Source organism: Saccostrea cucullata, unplaced genomic scaffold, assembly GCF_032062105.1.
Source record: "Saccostrea cucullata isolate Sc308-1 unplaced genomic scaffold, CSIRO_AGI_Scuc_v1 ctg888, whole genome shotgun sequence".
In the NCBI taxonomy this organism is placed as follows: domain Eukaryota; kingdom Metazoa; phylum Mollusca; class Bivalvia; order Ostreida; family Ostreidae; genus Saccostrea; species Saccostrea cuccullata.
In genome coordinates this window covers 109,278-128,325 of record NW_026941285.1, presented here as the reverse complement: position 1 = coordinate 128,325, position 19,048 = coordinate 109,278, and the positions used below count along the sequence as shown (strand labels likewise).

General features: G+C 34.2%; 1 long non-coding RNA gene across 1 annotated transcript; it reads right to left on the bottom strand.

Moving 5' to 3' along the window:
• Positions 1-16,093: 16,093 nt before the first annotated feature.
• Positions 16,094-17,821, bottom strand: LOC134257555 (uncharacterized). Its single transcript, XR_009989946.1, has 2 exons — positions 17,542-17,821; positions 16,094-16,271 (listed from the first exon to the last, which is right to left on the bottom strand). It is a non-coding gene; the product is annotated as an uncharacterized LOC134257555 (long non-coding RNA).
• Positions 17,822-19,048: the final 1,227 nt, after the last annotated feature.

Genomic DNA, 19,048 nt, shown 5'->3' with positions numbered 1-19,048 from the left:
AGAAGAACAATTTGTATCAATTTGGAATTTCCAGATCTATTTTTAGATCAATGTAGAGGAAATAAATCCTTGTATTCACCTGGAATGTCCTGTGCAGCTGGTCAAAACAATATAGAATTTTTCTAACTTAGTTGGATCTCAGCAAATCAGAGAGATGGAAATTATTCAATCATATAAAAGTAAATATTTCTCCGTCAAAGTTTGATTTGGGGGGCAAATATTGGTTATTACTGAATAAAGTTCTTTAGCAATTTGTCCTTAAAAATTAGTATTTTATTTTTAGCGAGTTGAATTTTAGCAATTTTAAAATATCACTAAAGAAGCTATTACAATTAAAGCGCAATCAATTTTTAGCGATATTCAATTTTAGCAATCTTGGCACCCTCGCCAATAATGCCAAAATTAGATGCTCACTAAAAATTTGATCTGCTTATATAGTAATAACAATGAATTGATGTTTACAAGTTCTTATTCTCCACTGCTTTAAAATATTTTTTTCAACTTATTAAAAGTCGATCTCCATGTGAACAGCTAGGCATAAGAAAAGTTAATCATGCATGTATCAATATCAGGTAAAAAGAAAGGTCGAGATCAAAAAATGTCAAAGTTGAGTGGCTCTCATCAATATATATTAGTATGTATCAGTATATGTTATGTTTGTCAGACAAACCTTTTTTCTAAGCAATATAACCATTTACTGCTTAATTAACGTTTTTGAAAAAGCTCATGGTTACTCCCCTTCCTCACTTTTTGTAGCAGTATTTTAAGTCAATGCTCGGAGGGCAATTTTGATTGTAATTTTCAAGTTTAGACTTCTTTTCTAATTTTTATGGCCTGATCTAGAAGCCTTGAAATTCACATGAAAGAATGGCCCTTTTTCATCATAACTATGTAACTATGTAGTTAAAATGTTTGATACCCAGGAGCAGAGAAAAAAATTTTCAAAGAATTAATGCATTTTCACTATATAATCAATAGAGCCCCTCCCTAACACCAAAACCCCTGACCCCCAGGGGCCATGAAATTTACAGTTGTTGAAAGGCAGTCTTATTCATCATATCTATACATTAAGTTTTTTGTTTAGTCCTCAGGAGCAGAGAAGAAGCGAGATTTTCAAAGAAATAATGCATTAATATCTGGGACCCTGCTGTGACTTAGACCTGACCAGGGTGGAGGGAGGGGGGTGTGGGTGGGTGGAGGGTACTTATCCAGATTGAGCTGATATTTCACTATATAATCTATATAGCTCCGCCCTAGCACTAGAACTCCTGAGGCCATGAATTTCATAATTTTTGTAGAAGACTCAATGCTTATTACAGTCATGCCAACAGTTTGCTTGATGTCCATGAGTAAAGAAGAAGATTTTTAAAGATTGCATTATTTTTAGTGGTTTTGACCCATCTGTCCCACCCCTCAGGCTCTAGGAGCAAGGTTAGGGACCACGAAATTCATAATTTTTGTTCTCCTTCCCCCATAGATGCTTTATGCCCAAATTGGTTGAAATTCAGGTTGAGTGGTTGAATGTTCAAATGTTAACGCACGAAGGGCTATACACAGCGACAGACGAAAACGGATAGTGATATATATAGGTCACCTGAGTGACTCAGGTGACCTAATGAAAAATCATCTTCTCAAGAACCACTGGACCAGAAAAGATGAAACTTACATGGACGTTTTCTGAAGTAATGTAGATTCTACATTGAAATCTTTGAAAATCTCCTTTATAAGAACCACTAGGGATAGAAACCAGAAGTCTCTGTCGAGACTGTAGCTCTACTGGTTTATACTTAAAACAAAGGAAGAGAAAAGTAGCAGTTGGGACTTGAGACTTTAAATCAGCAATAAATAGAAAAATGATCCTTGCCACTCATCAAAATAAAAACCAATGCACAGAATTATGTATCTTAGTATAGTCTACTTGTGTACCAAGTTATACTGAAATCAGACCAAAACTGCAGGAGGAGTAGCATTTTGAAAGAATTTCACAGAAATTTCTATTTTTAGTAACCATGGCAACATTGTTCATTGAAATCAAAAACCGATGCACAGAATTATGTATCTTAATGTAGTCTACTTGTATGCCAAGTTATATCAAAATCAGACCAAAACTGTAGGAGGAGTAGCATTTTGAAAGAATTTCACAGAAATTTCTATTTTTAGTAACCACGGCAACACCGTTTATCGAAATCAAATACCGATGCACAGAATTATGTATCTTAGTGTAGTCTACTTGTGTGCCAAGTTATACTGAAATCGGACCAAATCTGTAGGAGGAGTAGCATTTTGAAAGAATTTCAAAGAAATTTCTATTTTTAGTAACCACGGCAACACCGTTTATCGAAATCAAAAACCGATGCACAGAATTATGTATTTTAGTGTAGTCTACTTGTGTGCCAAGTAATATTGAAATTGGACCAAAACTGTAGGAGGAGTAGCATTTTGAAAGAATTTCACAGAAATTTCTATTTTTAGTAACCACGGCAACACCGTTCATCGAAATCAAAAACCAATGCACAGAATTATGTATCTTAGTGTAGTCTACTTTTGTGCCAAGTTATATTGAAATCAGACCAAAACTGTAGGAGGAGTAGCATTTTGAAAGAATTTCACAGAAATTTCTATTTTTAGTAACCACGGCAACATCGTTCATCGAAATCAAAAACCGATGCACAGAATTACGTATCTTAGTGTAGTCTACTTTTGTGCCAAGTTATATTGAAATCGGACCAAAACTGTAGGAGGAGTAGCATTTTGAAAAATTGTTTACAGACAGACAGACAGACAGACGGACGACGGACGCATTACTATCGCATAAGCTCTTCTGGTCTCTGACCAGTAGAGCTAAAAATGAAACTTATGTGGATATCCTGACATACTGTAAAGGCACAAATTTTTGTGGGGATAAAATTTTCTTGATTCGTATTTTAAATAGTATCGTGGGCATTATTATTTTTTTTTTTTGTAACCCTTTTCAATATATTGTAACTGTATACAGGGTTATTTTTGCCCTTTTACACTAGTCTTATTAAATATTTATGTCGTATGTTTTAAATTTGCTTATAGTTGCAATTCTTTTTGAGAAATCATTCTGTGTTTTTTTTAATTTTAAACTGCCCTTCTGTGAGTAGGGCAAATGGGGCGAGAATAAAATGGGGTCGAAAATTTCCCTGCACAGTATATATAAAAATACCTTTGTTTCCCCTAACGCTACCGACCTAATTAAATTGCACCGACTGAAAAGATTTTTTAAGTAAGATGATTCAAATTTTTTTTTTTATTGTTAACCAAGTGTTATGAAATACAATTTCATCAAAATCAGTTTTTATCAGAACGGTCGACATTGTTCTACTGTGATTTTCAAGCATTTGTTGGAAACAAAATGATGTGATTAAAGGGCATTAGCTCTTCATAAAACAATGGCGACGTCTCAATCTTATGCTTGTAGCTAATAGGAATTCTTCATTCTTGAAACAATTCGATAATAAAATATACCATGGCTAATTAAGAGTGTTTCGGAGGTGTTTTGGCGTCTCCAGTGAATAAATTTTCGAAAGAGACGTTAAACAACAAACAAACAAACCTCTTTGAATTTAAGGTACGTAATACATGGTAAGGCCTGCCTCATGAGTAGATGAGGGGCCCACCTAGTGAACATATCAAACCAATTCATCTATGTTCTTACGTTTACTATATGCCATTATGGAACCATAGGAGTTGTTGTAAATATGTCTGTATATTCATCCTGATTATTATAATAATTAGATGTCCTTCCTTCATGCCTTTATTTAGTGGTTAAACTTCGCGATTATGACATTGTATATAGCATTTTTATCATTAATTTGTAGATTCAGTTTGGTTCAATTAAAAATTGTTAACATATATACTCTTTCCAAATAGTTTTGAAATCATGATTCAGCTTACTGACTTGAAGTGTACTTTTCTTAAATTAGGCCCTTGAAGATTGGTTGTTTCTTTGCTTTTAATCCCTTCGAGATTTGTTTGGACGACATTTAAACATTTCCCCATTGCTCTAAATTTAGACGTACTCAGCACTTTTTTTTTTTGGCCATTTAGCAGTGGGGGGTCTTTTTGAACAAGCATCTCCTGCGAAATTGGACATATGTTTTTATGGTCCCTTTTGAAGGACCGTTTTCAATGTTATTCATTGGGATTTAACCTGCAATTAAAATTGGCCACTTTCTTCTTAACTCCTACGCAAAATGCTCCTGAACCACTGCAAATCTCATGGTCCTCAAAAAAGTACTTCGATCGTCTTTAAGCTCTGAAGGCTGATGGAAGGTTTGAAAAATATATTCGTAATTGTCTGGTCTTTGCATATTTGAGAATCTTGTCTATTTTATTCAATTTATATAAATGTAATGGTTGGATATTTCACAAGTTCAACTAAATAATAGTTGTGAATTAATTAATCATGAATTTTGCTTTTAAACGGCATATGTACGATAGGCCTACTTAGCATTTTGTTCACAAATCGCTTTCTTTTGTACTTTTCTTACTTATAAATGTAATTTTCCATTAAATTTTAGAATGCATTTTCAAAGATGCTGTCAGAAAATAAAATTGTTTACCTACATACCGACCCAACTTGAGAATTTAGGGTCGGGTTAGGGGAAACAAAGATATTTTTAATTCCGGCCTAATTGTAACCGAAATAATCGAAATCTATTCCCCCATATTTTTGCTTCTACATTAGTACAGATTCTAAATTGTTCACATTATGACCACTGGGGGAAATTTAAGATGGGGCCACAAGATGGGGCCACAATAGGGATCGTCAGTCAAAGATTTACAATGAAATATACAGGTACTACGGTAGATAAATAGGACATGCCATATCCCAACAAGTGTATGTTAATCATGCAACATGGAAATTATATTAGTTTATGAAATTTGATGGGTATATCTTGAATATTTTCTTTAATGGTACTTGGACACAGATTTTAAGTTAATATTTTCTGTATAATATCACGAAATATATATTTTAATAGCATTTCATATCACGAATTATAATTATATATTTTAATAGCATTTCATATCACGAAATATATATTATAGGCCATTAAATTGCTAGATTCTCATCCGAATTTTTTTAAAATTCGAGGCGGGTGGGTGGCTTTTATTTTATATTTTTGCAATTTTACAGATTTTTTATTGACCAGGTCAATTCGTGTAATTTTATCTATAATAACCGAATAAAAGTACGTCATAGTAAAGGTTCAATTATTTCTTACTTCACATCATCATCTTTTTCATTTTTGCATGTATTTTACAGCAATTACCATCTTTTCAGCTGTCATCAAAATCAAAATCATGTCGTCAGGATTCGTGTAATTTTATAAAATTGGGGTGGGCGGGGATGAGAATCTAGGAATATTTTTATTATGGCCTTAATAGCATTTCATACAAATATTAATTAAAAATCTTATTTCATTTAAAAGTTATTAAAACTTGGCGGGTTTCATTGACACATCCTTGCACTTTCACAAATTTTAACTTTATCTTTAATCCTTAGGAGAAGTGGCAATTTTGTTGTGTATTAATGAGAAATATTAATACTATAATCCAGAGAAATAATTTTATTCTGACAGAGAAGAAATGTTAGAAAGCAATTAAGTTTTTCACAAGTATTGTCATTCCGTTGTGTACAGAGTTTATCAAATCGAGCACACTCGTGTTATGTACACAGTTTTTGTAAACAGGGCACGAGTTCTGTTATTGTTTGATGTTTACGATTCACCGAGTGCATTCAGTTGCCAAAGTCAGCTCAACACAACTGCATGGACTGACAATATATTGTGTGTTTCTTTTGCTTTCGAACATATACTCTGAATTTTCTGGAGTATAGTATTAATATTTTTCATTAATACACAACAATATTGCCACTTTTCCTAAGGATTAAGAATGAAATTTGTGAAAGTGCAAGGAAGTGTCAATCAAACCTGCCAAAAAATTTAAAATTTTAATAACTTTTTAAATGAAATAAGATTTTTAAAAATCAATTTTTGTGTGAAATGCTATTAAAATATACAAGTTGAAATATTATAGAGAAAATATTAACTTCAAATCTGTGTCCAAGTACCTTTAAAGTGCATAAGTAAATATAAATACACCTTAAAAGGTTTTTTTAAAACTAAGCAAAATGAATATTAAGGAGAGGTGAGGTCAAGGTCACAGGAAAGTGCAAGGTCAAAAAACATTGATGCTACATTGATGATGTCTTTTTTGTGGCAAAATAGATTTCATGAATGTTTTTTTTTTAACTGAGATTTCAAAAACAAGAGGCCCACGGACCTAACAGGTCACCTGAGGATCGATCATGAAATAACTTTTGACAATTGAATTTGGTTCGTGTTTTAAACCAAAGGCCATGAAATTCATAATTTTGAAAGAGGCATTATTGCTTATCATAATTACACATAGCATGCTTACTCTAGTTACTTAATACCCAGCGGTAGATCAGAGTAACAGAGAAAATACACTTCCACTATATAACCAGTTATGCACCCCACCCCAAAGGAACCACTAACCTTGCTCACCATAAGTATGTACTTAGTTAGTTTATTCAATACCCAGGAGCAGATAAGAAGATTTTCAAAGGATAAATGCATTTTCACTATATAATCAATAGAGCCCCGCCCTAGCAACCCCTGACCCTGGGGCCATGAAATTCACAATTTTGGTAGAGGACTCAATGCTGATTACAATCATACCAACAGTTTGACTGCTTGGTGTCCAGGAATAAAGAAGATTTTTAAAGATTGCATTAATTTTAGTGGTTTTGGCCCCACCCCCAAGGCCCCAGAAGGGCAGGAACCATGAAATTCACAATTTTTGTTCCCCTTCACCCATAGATGCTATATACCAAAATTGGTTGAAACTGGTTTAGTAGTTTTAGAGAAGAAGCTGAAAATGTTCAAATGTTAACACACGACACACGGCGACGGATGAAAACCAATAGCAATAGGTCACCTGAGTAAACTCAGGTGACCTAAAAATTAAGAAAAATAGGGTCAAAGGAAAAGCACTAACTTGAATAGTTTCTTTAAATCTGAACCAAACACTAATTTGAGAATAGTGAGGCAGGGACGTAGCAACCGGGGGGGCCAGGGGGGGCCTGGCATTACCTTTACTATAGGAAATGTTCACTGAAAGGGAGGTTGGCCCCCCCACTTTTTACAACAGTATAGTGTTATCAAGGAATTGTAGGAAAGGAATTGGAAGTGAAAGTAATTTGGCCACTACCCTCGAAATAGGATTTTCGACATTTACTTTTGCGTTGTCAACCTTTTCAGGCAAGTAAAAAAAAATTTTTCTCTGGTTGGCCCCCCCACTTTCAAAAACGATGCTACATGCCTGTGAGGTCAAAGTAAAAGGAAAGGTCAAGGTAAAAAATGTTGATACAGTTGCAAATTTACATCAGTATGTATCAGGATTTGAAGTTGGGTTACACAACCTTGAATTGTTTCTTTTAAAACTGAACTAAACAGTAATTTAAGAAAAGTGAGGACAACGTCAAAGAAATGGTCAAGGTCAAAATATTGATTCAGTTGAGTAGTTCTCTTAACTATCTATCAGCATAGGAAGTGTGATAAAAATATCATGAATTATTTCTTTGATAATAAGCTTTGAAATTAGCTAAACACAAAGCACAAGGACAGACAGACAGCTAGACAGAAGACAATGACAAACTCTGTATGCCCTGGTCATTTCATGGCTGCATGGGCTTAAAATTCTTCTTCTCTAAAACCACTGGGGCAGAAAAGATGTAACTTATGGGGAAGCATCCTGGGTTAGTTTAGATCCTAAATTGTTGAAATCATGGCTCCAAGGGGTACATGTAAGATAGGGCCACAAGGAGAGGCTGGGGGGGTCTGTTGACGAACAGCAGGACCAGAGTACACAGATAAGCGTTGTGGTACATAGCTAGGCCTCTTTTATTTATTCATATTTTGTATAAATATTGTGTTTTTTCACTATTTATCAAGAAAGATTTCTTTTTTTCTTGCCCCCATAGCTTTCCACGGTTATCTTCATAAGTGAAGTTCTTATACCCCAGGCGCCATGGGCATGCGCAGTCAAAATTATGCATGAAGACATTTCCCGCTATAATTGCACCTTTATTTAAACTGTATAAGTAACTAACTTACATATATCCAACTTACAATGAATGGAAATAATGTAAACAATTATTTCATATACTAATCTAATCTGATGACCTTAAATGGCGACAGGAACGAGTACTCACCGATGTTCAGGTTTTCAACAAAAACGTACAAAGTAAAAAAACAACAAAAAATGCAACAAAAATAAACTTACCTCAGTCTGATGTAGTCTTCTTCTGTATCTTTGGTGATGAAGAACGCTTTGAGATATCGTTTGGAAGGCTTTGCAAGAGCAATGCGAAAAAACTGCTATTCAAGTCAAGCTCAAATATCAGTCTGGTGAATTCTCGTCAAAGGTCAGCTCACGTGATCATTCTGGTCAACAGAGCATGAAAACTGTTGGAGAGAGAGAGAAAGAAAAAGAGAGAGAAAGAGAGAGAGAGTAAATTCTTTGTAATGATTATAGCTGCAGATCTGTAGCATTATGGTATATAATATATATTTGTCTTTGACCATAACGCTACAGATCCCGTAATGCAAAAAAGGTGCAGTTTACGGCGTAATATTTTTTGCACCTTTTTGGGGAGAATTTCTCCACTTTCTAGCATTGGTCAATCAACTACCTTTCAATCACTACCTAATTCGAGACACATTCTGTAGCCAATATGTATATTTCATCCACCTCTCAACCATTTATAGTTGTCTCTACAGGCAATAAACTCGCTTGAAGTGAATTTTCAGCAATCTAACAAATAATTTTAATCAAACGAGTTTATCACTTTTAAGACGACTATAAAGGGTTGGGATATGGAAAAAATGTACAGATTAATTAAATAATGTGCCTAGTGAAACGTAGTCAATTGAACGATGCTGAAAAGTGAAAAAATTCACCCCAAAAGTGCGCAAAAAAATATTGCGCCGTAAACTGCACCTTTTTGCATTACGGGATCTGTAGCGTTATGGACAAAGACAAACACATATAAAACCATAACGCTGCAGATCTGCAGCTATAATATTTACTGAATTATATATTGCAAAGCATCGCAATTTAAATTTGGTAATGGTAGTAGTGAGGATAAATTCGTTATATCAATGTCAATTAAGGTAGTCCGATCCTCAGTTGAATAAAATTAGCAATTAAGTAATCAAAAATACTCATAAAAATATCTCTGAATCCACAAAGTTATGTAAACTTATCCACAATATTTCCATAGGGAAACTACTAGTTAAATATCCAATAATTATGCAGAAAAAGCGAATTGGAATATTAGCAATGCATTTTCTAATTGCAAAATGATCAACAAATATATTTTAGGCTAAAAAGTGATAGGTATCCAGGCATATATAGAAATTGTCATGATTGTATTTTTCGTCTTCTCTTTCCGTCATGTATTCTATAATACATAGTTTAAAAGGCATTTGCTATCATTGCAAGACACCAAAAATCACTTTTTATTTCATATCATGCTTATAAGCATTGGTATCTAAGGCTGGTTTCAAGAAAATATTATTTCTCTAAAACTGTATTATTTTTTATCCTTGTATAGGGTACAAATGTCAACTTTTATAAGAGCTTTTCTAAGACTTCCAAAAACCTTGAATCTTATAAAGATGAATAAAATGAAAATTGTTGCATGAAAAAAAAATTCAAGCTTAATTTTGATGCATTTTAAATTTAATATTAAATTTTGGAGTTATCCTTCCTGGCAAGGTACCTTACCTACTGATAACTTTCAAGATATTCTTATTAAATTTTAACTTATAATACCATTACATGTTCTTCGACAAAAAAATCAGCATGTTACCAGGGGTTTTGAAAAGATATCAAATTATGAAAATATTTGCATTATTCAAAGAAAAATGTACAAAAATTACAAAACATAAATTCCAGACTTTTTTTCATCAAAATTAGTTTTAGAAGAGGTGCATGTACAAATCTATATATAGACATTAAAAGTATTGCACACAAGTCCTTCTTTTGTTGGAACTCTTCAACTCCAGGGAAGAACCCAATAAAGTTCAAACTATTATCGTTTTACAAACAGCGCGTGACAGTTTGTTTGATAGGGCGTGCTAAAGTTTGTATGCTGATTATCATTTTACTCATCGATTGGATGTTTGATTTGAATGGAATCAATAATAATTTGCATATGAAACCCAGAATACAACAATATGCTGATAATATTGGCCAATCACATTGAATGATTATTCCCAGTGCGGCATTTGTACTCACCAGCAACACGTGGTCTGCCTAAGAACGCTTTCTGTCCTTAAAAAAAACGCGTGTATAATATTTGTTGTGATTTGACCACATGGGGTTTTATGTAGGCCTTTGGCATGTATAAGAAAACTCAAAAGAATGGAATTAGTAAGCAAGGCTACTCAGCTACTGCTGTACTAATGTAGCTATCATTATAGGTTGTAAAACTTGCTTTGTCCGTCCACATGTAATTGTTGTTTACTGCATACTCGTAAACATGTCATTCAAAACGATTGGTCAGTATTGTCAGTGGTATTGTTGGGTCCTCTGTTTCATTTGCAAAGTATTATTAATTCCATTGAAATCAATCGTCCAATCGATGTGTAAAATGATAATGGGCATACAAAATTTTAGCACTCCCTATCAAGCAAACTGTCACGCTGTTTGTAAAACGATAATATGTTGCGTATGACCTTAACTCCAAAAATAAAAAAAGTAAAAGAAAAGGGAGGAAGTATGCAAATATTTTATAAGTAGGCCTATATTGAATTTATCCCCAAACCGATTTCATGAGTCATTTGCAAACCACTTGGAAGCAAATCATAGAAGTGTACGGAGATGGCTGGCGAGGGGGGGGGGAGGGGTCGTTAATGAGTAGGCCTATACTAATTTCTTATTTTTTTTTTATTTAAGCACGTGTATGGTCGGAGTTTAAAAAACGTCTATGGTTATTATTTTTGACCTTACGGGTATTTTATAAGAATAACAGAGTGTAAATAATTTTAAATTTGTAGTCAAAAGAATGTATTTAGATCAGTTTTGTATTTTCTGGCTTGTTCAGTTTTGTTTTTTAAAATGATTTCAGGCACGTAGTGTAAATAATTTTTTTTTAAAAAAAGTTTGCAAAAAAAAAACCAAAAAAAAAACCAAAAAAAAAATTTTAAAAGTTGCCCAAAGTCAAAAGATTTCGTGGGGGGGGGGGGGGGGGGGGGGGGGGGTATGTATTTAGACCAAATATCTTTCAGTTCAAACTTTTTGTATTTTCTTTATAACGCTACACTGTTGAAATGTGGGGGGGCAGTTTTGTTTTTTAAAATGATTTCATATGCAAGTATGTTCACACCCCTTTTTTAAAAGAGTACATTGACCCATTGGCGTGGTTGTAGCCCAAAATCCTGATGACCACTCGAAAAAATGAAGAATTAATATTTCATTGCTACACATGCACGTCAGGAACATCTCTAATTAGAAAAGCACAGGTTAGCTAAAAATGTACACGAATCCAAGGTTAACTCCAGCACAGGCACGTAACATTACTGCCCTGGGGGAGGGGGAGGGGAGCCCCCCCCACTTTTTTTCAAACATAACTTTTTTACTATTCAAAATGTTTATTGAAGGCCGCCCCCTTTTGTTACAGTAAGGTCAAATAAGGGCAATGTAGTATTATATGTAGAAATTTTGGTACCGTAGAAGTTGAACCTGTCCCTAAATGTTTCTGTAAACCAGATGACATACCGTCCTTGGTTGGTTGTGTTGCCTATGCGATAATCCTCATTTATGTTCAGCAACAATTCTCATTTAATTATTTTAACACTATAGTTTATAGCTAAAATTTCACTATATGTAATGAATGGATGTGATGACAGAGCTATGGACTATTATTTCAATATCCTGAAGTCCATGCTTGGTAAGTTGAAATATAAAATTCTTTATAAATAAATGTGTAAGAGGCTTAATGCTTCAATGGAAACCAGCGACATCATTTTAATTGGACCTATAACACCTATTTGTATAAAAATAAATTGGAGTTGTATCATGGCTGCGGTGTTTTTCCTTTGAAGTCAAGTGTACAATAACTGGAGATACACCGATGGGCGGAGCCAGCCGAAACTGTGCCGTGTAAATAAATTATTGAACACCAAGGCGATTTCATCATTTTAATTTACATGTATATTGAATCTGAATTACAGAATGAATGGGCTTTGTAATATACAAATGCAAAATTTCTGCAAGTGAAATAAAAGTCTTTCACATAAATTACAGTACGTATATATCCCTAAGTGAACCACGAAATGATTTTACGGATCTCTTCAAATATTCAATCCACAGTAACTAGAAATCAAATTCTTGACATGAATTCCAGACAGAAATATATTAAAATATCCCATCTGTTGTAATATAGGGCTTAAGCTGTACTGCATTCACAGATGAAGAGTAATTGACCCTGACACAGCGTTTTCGTGAATACGACAGCTCTCAAATATATCAAATGATCAGCGGTTTTTTTTTTCTTGATTTTTGAATAACACTTGAATTTACCTTCTTCAACTTCGAATTTTTCTTCTTTGATATCCAAAGGTTTTCTTGTGAATTTCATTAACAATCCAGGGGCGGATCGATATCCAGCAATTTTTGAAAGGGGGGGGGCTCCAGGTCGGTGCCCCCAGCACTCATGCACAGAATCACACCTCCAGAATCACAACTCGGCCACTTTAAGTCCGTAGCTACATTTAAAAGAAAGGGGGCCTCCAAAACAGTTGACAAGGAAATCCGGGAGGGGGGGGGGGGGGCTGGTATGCTGCAATCCGACGTCCTTTCTCATGAACACACGCACGTAAAATGTTTATTAAAAATACTGACAGGAAGGAGAGATTATCCATGCGGTCACCTGACAAAAACTATATTTTGAACAGTGTTGCTGTTGTTACTAAAAATAGAAATTTCTGTGAAATTCTTTCAAAATATTGGTGTAATTAAAAATCATGCTGAAAATCTGTGACAAGACGTTTGATTGGCCATGATACAAGAAAGTTATTGAATATTTAATTTATTTTATTATGGTGTATCCTGATTGATTTGGACGAAGGGCGGAGACTCGTGCTTCGCACTCGTCACCGCCCTTCGTCCAAATAACTCAGGATACACCATAATAAATATACAATAACTATTACTTGTTTGAGCAAGATGTTCGGATTTTCAAATAATGGAATGACCTTACTACCCTAGTTGGGCATGGACTAGTCCAAGGATATATAAAGCGAAGCCTTAGAAGTTCACGAAAGAGGCCGACAGATGAATCAAAAAGAGAGAGGAGAGATATTAAAGAAAAAGTAAGTGTAAGAATATAATAGAAGCACCAATGGCAGGTAATCCTAGGGAATTGATGTTTAATTCTGAGTGCAGTAAATCTGAAGAAGACTGAGCCACCCAGTTCTTCGCTATGAACAGGAACCTAGGGGGAGAAGCACGGTGCAAATAATCTCTAGTTGAGAATTTTTTAATGCAACTGTGATTTTCCCTCAGATAGAGCGGTATATTTACAATTCCAATCATTAACTCAGACAGAGTTTGAGAAAACATATAATATATATATGCCCCTTTTAGAACCCAATCATGCACGTTAAATCTAAAGGGGTGTCTCTCAGTCGATACGATACAATAGAGCATGACGAGCATATTTTCAAACTAGGCAATGCTTGAAAATTGCAAATTGAACGTGGAACCCCCCCCCCCCCCCACCACACACACAAAGGTAAGCCCCACTTTTCAATGTCTATATTATGTATATTTCTGTAAAACATCTACGTGCCTAAGCCCCCCTCCCGGTACCGATACCTATGCTACACCTAAATATATGTATTTGCATAACTAGTATGACGTTGTAAACTTTTGATAAATTTTAGTTTACATAAAATGCATGCAAACTGGAAAAAATTAAATTAAGTACAGTAAATATTTAAGATAGAAAGTATGGAGAAATCAAAATCGCTCACTTTCACATCCTGAACACAGGTACTTGTGGACAGGACCCCCCCCCCAACTATACACCCCTGGTCAAAATATTTTTTTTTCTTTTTTTGTCTTGAATTATGTTTCTAGTACTTATTTACAACGTATTCCATATGAAAAATCCAAAAAATAACATTGATTTAACGATTTACTAAAAAAAGTCATACCCTGGTATTATAAAATACTCTATTTTATAATACCAGGGTATGACTTTTTTAGTAAATCGTTAAATCAATGTTATTTTTTGGATTTTTCAAAATACGTTGTAAATAGTACTAGAAACATAATTCAAGACAAAAAAAGAAAAAAAAAATATTTTGACCAGGGGTGTACTTTCATATCCTGAAGAGGCCTTATCACAGAAAAAGTTATCCAAAAAGTACAATTCTACCACGATTATTGCCGAGATCAAAGAAATATTGCGGACCTTATTCTCCAATAAATCATGAACGTCATAAAAAATATCAGATCAGAAGCACGTATCAAACCTGAACAATTCAAATGCATGTTTGGCTGTAGAATGAAATACTTGTTTAGATTACATCGATGTGTCGTCTTTTGCAGTATAAACACTGTAAATTGCATGAAGTTGCTGATGAATGTCGGTTTTTAGCTCTACTGGTCAGAGACCAGAAGAGCTTATGCGATAGTAATGCGTCCGTCGTCCGTCCGTCTGTCTCAGGGGCGGATCCAGCCATTTTTGAAAGGGGGGTTCCAGGCTTGTGTCTGTCATACACACTCTCAAGCAAAGATTGACACACATGTATGGAAAGATCCAAGGTTGTGGTAAATAATAAGTTTGTTTATGTCCCTTTTTTCTTTGAAAAGGTAAACCCCCCAGTCCGAATAAAAAAAAACACATTTCAAAATCTAAAGTACTGAAGCCTTGAAATTGAATGGATTTGCAGCATTTCCAAAGAGTAAAAAGAATTCTATTTTAGAATTTGAAAATTTTTTTAGGGGTGGGGTGCGGGTGGGTTTAAAACAAAGCATTACAGAGTTCCTTCAAAAGATGATTAAAAAACGGTGTATATAGCCAACACGGCCAAAGATAGCGTTATCTAATTAAATCTCACATGTTACTTATCGTATATGAGATATATAAAAATAATAGACTATTTTCTCCATTCTCTCATAAAAAAGTAATAGTGAAGGAATAGTAGAGGAAACTAAATGTGTGAAATATATTCAATACATAAGTAAGACTACAAATATTTATTCTAAAACGATTATCCTCTCTTCTCTCTCTCTCTCTCTCTCTCTCTCTCTCTCTCTCTCACCACTTGGCAAAAAATGAACGGTGTTGGATCCGTGTCTGTCTGTCTGTCTGTCCGTTTGTCTGTCTGTAAACAATTTTTCAAAATGCTACTCCTCCTACAGTTTTGGTCTGATTTCAATATAACTTGGCACACAGCAAGTAGACTACACTAAGGTACATAATTCTATTTATCGGTTTTTGATTTTGATGAACAGTGTTGCTGTTGTTACTAAAAATAGAAATTTCTGTGAAATTCTTTCAAAATGCTACTCCTCCTACAGTTTTGGTCTGATTTCAATATAACTTGGCACACAAGTAGACTACACTAAGGTACATAATTCTGTGTATCAGTTTTTCACTTCCATGAATGGTGTTGCCATGGTTACTAAAAATAGAAATTTCTGTTAAATACTCTCAAAATGCTACTCCAAATACAGTTTTAGTCTGATTATAATATAATGTGGCATGCAAGTAGACTACACTAAGAACATAAAGAGACTTAATCAAGGATCATTATTCTATTTATTGCTGTTGAAAAGTTTCAATTTCCAACTGCTTAAGTACTTTTCTCTTCCTTTGCTATACTTTGCTATATGTACAAACCAGTAGAGCTTCAGTCTCGACAGAGACTTCTGGTTATAAATAAGCGGGGTTATTCCACGGACATCCCTACACATTTAAACAACGTGATTTTAGTCCCAATAGAGCAGTAAAACAGGAACATGATTTTGTTATTGTATATTCATCAAAACAAATCAATACATATATGTAATTTACAAAGGCTATCTTTAATGTAATGAAAGCTAAAATCGTCTGCATTCCATACACAGGTAAGCAAACAAATTTTCCCGCTGGTGTTAAATGGAACAGCTTAATCGAGACATGATGACATAATTTGTTTCTCTATAGTTTCTGAAAAAAAATCAACACTCTCGTTTAAAGTCGTCATTTCGCAAGTTTCATGGTCGATACAATAACCTTATCAGAAAAACCAATCTATCATTATTATACACTTATTTCATGACTACGAGGGGAACAGTCAAACTGTTGTTCCGAGGTAATGGGGAAGACCTGGGAAACTGTTGCCCGAGGCCGAAGGCCGAGGGCAACAGTTTCCCAGGTCTTCCCCATTATCGAGGGACAACAGTTTGACTGTTTCTCTAGTTGTGTTTTATTACCTAACCTACTATATAAATTGTAATTAGGCATTTTGAACTGTTTCACGATTCATTTTATGCTTTTGCGTGATCATGAAACAGTCGAACTGTTGACCGGGCCACAGAATTAACTGTTGCCTGGCTGAAATATCTATTATGACGTCATAATCAATTTCCCGTACTTTACAGCTATATTACATTGAATTAATATGTATAAAATAAAGCAACTTAATGGCATTCAATTTGAAATTATCATCTGAAAAGTAATCCTGATATCTATATATATGGCACGCCGAATTTACAAAAATGAGATAAACCTAGTTTCACATTTGATAAACTAGGTTTATCGACTGTAAACTATAGTTTACAAACCGTAAACTATAGTTAACGATTCGTTAAGTATAGTTTTCATCTGTAAAACCATATTTAACGGTTGTTAACTATAGTTTACGAATGATAATCTAAGTTTATCTGTCTGTAATAAGCGTTAACGATAGATTTTGTTGATAAACATAGATTCACGTTTGTAAACTATAGTTTACAATCGTAAACTATAGTTAAGAGTTGTTAATCATAGTTTCACAAATCGTGAAACTATATTTATCAGATCGTTAACTATAGTTAACGGTTTGTAAACTTGTAAATCGTGAAACTGTATTTATCAGAAAATCTATGTTTTGCAATCGCAAATGATTGTTTTCAGTGTTAAGTATAGTTTACGGTTGTGAAACATAGATTATCGCGTTAACTATGGTTTACGGATGTAAAATATAGATTAACGTTGTTAACTATAGTTTACAGTCCGTAAACTATAGTTTACAACCAATAAACCTAGTTTATCGACTGTGAAACTATGTTTATCTCATTTTTGTGAATTTGGCGTGCCATATATATAAATATATGTTTAATTTAATATCACTTCCAAGAAGAGGCCAAGAACACTTTTTCTGAAGGTAGTTTGGGAAAAATGTAGGACCCTTCATTCAGTATAGATCTTTGCGTTAAAACTCCAACTCAGCATGTTATAACATTCAAACCTTCAAGACATTATAAGGTTGTTTACAAATGAGGCACTGATAAATTGATATTTTATTATATATTGTTTTTAAACCAATCGGCGTGAGAATTTGGTTAGTCTATTGTTCAGTTTGATTTCAAGAAATAAAAAATTTGGCCGATTTATTCTAAAATCCATTTGATTATTACGCTATATCATCATTTTAAGAAATTATATACTAGTAGTAGGTTAGGTAATAAAACACTTATTTCATGACAACTAGGGAAAGACCTGGGAAACTGTATATATTTTATATTGTGACACGATAGCGGTGTTTTTCTTTGAAGTTTACTGTTCTGTATTAGCAATACAGAACGGGACTGTGGTGGGCGGAGCTACTTTCCGTTCTGTATTAGCCCTGTATACAGTGTATTTGCCAACTATTCTGTATCTAAAATTCAGCACGGTCTAAAAATAAATCTGATTCAATTTAGCAAAGCTTGCACGTACACATAATAAATACTGATGTTTTCCTATAATTAATTTTGAAGAAATCCCCGGTATTTTCCTGAGAATGTAGAATGTCAAAATTTCTCAATCAATTTCTAAAAACTTATTCCACACAGAATCTACACGTAATTTCGATCGAAAGTAAAAAAAAAATCGCAATAACGGAAAACATCCTCTGTACCTAATTTTGAACAATCCACACGAAACGGAAAATTCGCTATCACGGAAAAAATCCTTCTCGCTGACGACAGCCACACGTCTCTTTTACTTCGTTTTTAATGTCGCCATTCAATTTGAAAATGAAAATCCCTGACATCAAAGTCCATCGAAGAATTTTCTGTAAATCCTGTTTTTGTAAATCTAGTTAAACCGGGATTTTAAGACCCCTGAAATAAATTATGATAAATCTCCATCTACAATTATAACAATAGATCACAACAATTACGGTTAAATTCTCCAATCCATCCATTAAAATTGGCTATCACTCGATTACGTCTACCCCGTTAAATTGTCAAAACAAATCTGACCGAATTTTACGTTTTCCGTGGAAATATATATACTGCGGATGCGTACTCCCCGTCGGGGCCTCATCAACAGTGGATGCTGCAAAGTTATAAAGTGGGCGGGGCTATTTTTGATTGATCGTGTCACAAATCATTTAGAGAACTCGACAGGTTCTGTATCGTAGATACAAATTTGGGGGCAGTTTCATTTTCGCACTCGTAAAATTTGTATCTACGATACAAATTGTCGAGTTCTCTAAATAATACTAATTACTAGTATGTCTCTGTTTCTAAAATAATATTTCAAAATTTTTTGATAAAGCTAAGTACGAGTACAGACTAATATATGTAAACGACTAACAATGTTTACTCTGCGTGTGTAGAAAGCCCTACATGTAGCAGTAGGAACCAGTCTGACTTAAGCCAGTCCCAGCTTTTTCTTTTCGCGCACGAACGAAGTGAAAAAGTACGGACTGGCTTTAGCAGACTGCAGTGGGAACCAATCTTGAAC